The following is a 5,194-nucleotide window of genomic DNA, read 5'->3' as shown; positions in this document are numbered from 1 at the left end:
GTGGACGAAGAAATTTGTCATGTATCTGTTTCAGATCAGTTTGTTCAACGCTTTTGTCATTTACAAAGCGAAAAACCCACAGGGTAATTGTAACACTCTTCTCTCGTTCATCCAGAGTGTTATAAAATCATGGACCAGCCGAGAGTATGCTGGTGGTGGGGAGAAAAGTGCTACTGAAAACACTCCAAGAGCACCATACAACACTGACCCAACAAACAGGCTGAATGTCAGTTTTGCTGTTCATGAACTTGTTCCAATCCCGCCCACTCCCAAAAAGCAACACCCAACCAGAGGATGCAGAGTTTGTGTACGTAAGGGGTTGCGGAAGGAGACCTCGTTCTACTGCAAAAGTTGTGGCGTCCCCTTACATCCTGGGAAATGTTACTCTGTGTACCACTCAAAAGCAAATTACAGTGCCTAAATTTAATATATTTTAGATTTATTTATGATTGTAATTTATTTTGGAAGGTTTTATATATGATGGAAACGACATCTGAATGTATTCTGCTTGAAAATGCCTTTTTCTCACCTTTTTGTCCAGAATGTTGTGTTTTTGACAAAACCTATCTATGTTCAAGTGGCAATAAAAAAAGAAAAAATTAAGATAAAATAAAATATTTTTTTTTGTTTAAAAGCAGAGGCTCAGATCTTTATTTTGATATGTAGCATGTTCATATATTCATAGAAGAAAATATTCTGTGGGCCATTAAAGTTTAGCAAAAATCGTCAAAAACCCTGGCGGTGGCTGGCAACTTAAAAAAAAAAATGCTGGCGGGGAAAGAGTTAAGAACAGATATAAGATACCCATTAAGTATGTAAAATTACCCATTCTTTCACATCCCGGATAATTTTAGACCAATAGTAGCCAGCAATAACCCGGTTTTGAGTGCCTCTGACACCACTATGATTGCCAGTCCCAGGGTTATTGTGGCACTCCGTGAGAACAGACCTCTTCTTTTCCTCTGACAGGACAACTAGCCGCATATACTGCATACTGGGGCCCGATGTAGAAGAGTCTGTGGTCTGTTTTAAAAGGAAAAAAAGAAAACGTCTGAAAGTTGAAATTCAAAGTATTACTATCTGATATCTGACAGGTTTAACTACATTAAAATCACATATTAATACCCAGATATGGGAGCTGAACAAGTACAGTTAAAATAACTTGATATTTAAAAAAAAAAAAATTCCATTTAGCACATGAGGTTGTACCAGTCAGTCAGTTCTCTTCTATTTTTCATTATACAATCTTCCGGTTCTTATACCCCCGGTTTCACACAGACAAGGCCCAGAGAGTAAAATGCATATTTGAGCTGTTTTAACTTAAAGCAACACCGTGACTGATACATCTTAAAATATGTCAATGCCATTTTTTGTCTCAAGATACACACCAGTAATGTTTATTTTTCTAAGGCAAGTTTATAAAAGCTGGGTGTAACGATACCCTCATTTCACGTTTCGATACATATCACGATACTGAACTCACGATACGATATTATTGCGATACTCCCAAGAAATATTATAAAAGGTTAACACAAAATGCACTGTTGATTAAAATGCTAACTTTGATATTACATTGTGGGTTTAAATGAATAGGCTTGGACTTGGTGCTTGTAACCCAAGAACAATGGTGCCACCAGAATACAAATATTCATGATTCTGAAGCTGAAAATACTGAATTATTTTAGACGAATATTTTTAACATTCTGGTAACATAAGACGTTTGGCATTATCAGGACCCACAAATATTCCCCATTGCATTATTATACATTATAATCAACATTATATAGTTGTTTAATGTAGTACTTACACAAAAACTCTGAAAACATCCATTTTTTTCCTCACACAGTAATTTTTATTTTGGGTGAACTATCCACGATACATATTCACTATCCACGATACGTATTGTTGCATTTTTGTATTACGATATATTGTGGCACGATATATTGTTACACAACACAATTGAACTAAGGCCAAATCCTGGATTAGTGTTGCCTTGTCATAGTTACCTTTGATGATAAAATTCGCAGACGACCGTCTCACTTTCCGACGCTCTTCGTGATTGTCAGGCATTTCTCCTTTTAAGAGAAATTGTTGAACTTTCACATAAAATGCAAAAGAATCCATGTTTTTTTTCGCACATGCAGGACAGTACAGTACAAATCATGACAGTAAAGTACGGATCGAGTAGTGACAGTGACGTTGTCGTAAAAACATTGATGATGACAGGAAGTGGCAGAAAAACATGCGCAGTACAGATAGTGTTACCGGTACGGATCGAGTAGCGACACTGCATCCTTCGAAGGCCGGTTGCGTCATCGCAGCACGACGAAGGCTAAAGCGACACCATGCACCATTCGTTTCCCCGTGAAAGGAAGGATACATGAATGGACACTTAGCGGACTATCCTACCCCATAAGTCATCGCACGCCGGTGACGACAGCATTTTTATTTTAAAAAAAAATGACGGCCGAGAGTTCGGTGGTGGACGGCAAATTCACATTTAAATGAAAGTATTATGTTTTCATTTACTCAAATAGCTAGTGAAACCACAGTTAAAAGCCACAAGTTTTTCTTTCTTATAAAATTCATCTTAACTCCTTCGTCACCATTGCGTGGCTTCATTTGTCAGGTGGTCTGAGGCAAAACTTGTGCTAATATTAGTTTAATAATTGTTTCAGGCAGCAAGGAGCAGACAGCTCAATTTATTAAATTGCAATTAAAAAAATAAATAAACTAAATAAATTACATTTTATTGTAATATTTGCACTCGTCTGTCTAACTTGTGTAAATAAGAAATATCATTCACCCTATAAAGCCCACAACAATAAGAAAAGCAGTAGATAAGGCGTTTTTGTTTTTGTAGTGCTGTCATGCAAGCTATGTCTAAAGGTTTTAACCAAATTTGAGTATTCATAAATATGATTTCTGAATATTATTTTAAAAATAAGAAAGTTGAGATCACATCTTTGCTGAAATGTATTGTGCTGTTGTTGTTAACAAGCCATGGTTAATTTGCTCTGCCTTAGGATTGCAAGTGTCCTGGGACGGGTGAGGGTGTGAGTGGGAAACCCACTGCTGAAACTTGGCCCTGGTTTGTCCTCATGGATGAGATGTTGGGACAGAGGCATTGCCACCCTCATTGACTCAATCCCTGAGGACACACCAGGGCCGAGTTCAGCAGTGTGTGACCAAGAAGAGGAGGAGCCAGGGGTAACGGTAGCAGCACCAGCACCAGCAGCACGATGAAGGCGAGACAGAGAGGACGAGTTTTTGGACTTGATTAGAGAAGACATGGGACTGCAGAGGCGAGGAGAGCACAGGGGAGTAGGGAGAGAATGGACAGGCTGTTTTCTCTTCTTGAAAGAATGATTGAGAAAAAAAAATAAAAAATTATATATATATATATATTCTTGTTTAACTTTTTTTCACTTATATTTTTTAAAAGGAAAAAAAAAATTATGCAACTTTAAATGTGTAAATAAAAGAATTCATTGCTCTGGACATTGTTTATTTTTGTAATGACAGTCATAATTTCTACATGAAACAAATTCTTCAATACCTTTTTCCCCCAACTATTTACAAAATACGTTAAACATCTCAAAATCAACATAAACATTTAAATTTACAGTACATAAAATAAGAAAAAATGATGTGGACTTTTATTCAGCTGAGTGGGAGACCTAGGTGTGTTGCTGGACCAGGATGGGCTCCACAATAGAGACCCTGGTAAGGCCTCCTGCTGGTGGGACATCATCTGGGATGGTCTCCAGAGTGTTTGACTGCATATTTTCACCATCCACTAAATTGTCTACCAACAGGTTTGCAGGGCTGACTCATGGAATAAATCTTGAGATACTTTATTACACTAAAGTACTTTTAATAACCACTAATACCGCATTGGGGAAAAACTACTAGTCATATATTTCAAACCTTAGTTAAGCAAAATTATCTTGCATACTCTAATGTACTTAAAGGGATACTTTACCGTTTTTTCATATTAAACTATGTTATTCCCTTAACTAAGACGAGTTGATACATACCTCTCTCGTCTCAGTGCGTGCACTAAATCCCTCTGTCTTGCGGCGAAACTTTGTTAGCCCAGTTCATTTAATATGGGCCAAGCAGAGAAGCTACCAAACACCTCCACGTTTTCCCTATTTAAATACAGTTACTCGCGAAGTGTAACTCGACCTAGGACGGTGACACAAAACAAAACGTTGCAATACCATAGCAAGTGCTTGTAAGCACTTGCTATGGTATTCCGCCATACAAAATAGTTATCCATTTTACACGCTTAGAAAAGCGCAACGTTTTGTTTTGTGTCACAGTCCTAGGTCGAGTTACACTTCGCGAGTAACTGTATTTAAATAGGGAAAACGTGGAGGTGTTTGGTAGCTTCTCTGCTTGGCCCATATTAAATGAACTGGGCTAACAAAGTTTCGCCGCAAGACAGAGGGATTTAGTGCACGCACTGAGACGAGAGAGGTATGTATCAACTCGTCTTAGTTAAGGGAATAACATAGTTTAATATGAAAAAACGGTAAAGTATCCCTTTAAGGTATCAAGAGTAAAAGTAAAGGAATTCTGGAGGAAAAAAACCTTGTCAGGGTTTTTGTGATGGTTCTGCTTTTATATTACTGCATATGTTGCATTTTACTTCTGAATATTTTCAAGGTTGATACATTTAAACTATATACTTTTTGTGTAGTTAAATGTAAAACAATGCATCATATTGTAAAATAACATAATTTTGTAGTGTTGCTGTCCTGTGTGGGAAAATCACCTCGAGTATCAACGATGTAGTTCCTTACTTAGCCGAAAGTACATGACCTGAAACATCCTCCATGTCCTCCAGTAAAATATAAAACATGAAAATGACAATAGCCAATTCTGGCTCCATAGCTGTTTACTCAATTATATCAAATGAATTATCAGGATGGCAGCATACTCTCGCACCGTTGCTTGGCGCCTGGAGCGGTAATCGGGAACACCTGGCTGCGCAATTAGGAAATCCTACGAAGGCTACATGGTGCGTCGTTCGGAGGACGCATAGGCTGCATCATTTGAAGTCCGCAGCCTTCGAAGGATGCAGCCTTCACATTGGGACACAGCTAATGAGTGATTAATGAATGTTGATGTGTTAAATAACTGTCGAAAAATTGGATTAATGTGTCATTTGAACTGCGCATGTATA

The sequence above is a fragment of the Leuciscus leuciscus genome (genome assembly GCF_965113295.1).
Source record: "Leuciscus leuciscus genome assembly, contig: HAP1_SCAFFOLD_372, whole genome shotgun sequence".
In the NCBI taxonomy this organism is placed as follows: Eukaryota; Metazoa; Chordata; class Actinopteri; order Cypriniformes; family Leuciscidae; genus Leuciscus; species Leuciscus leuciscus.
This window is presented reverse-complemented; position numbering follows the sequence as displayed.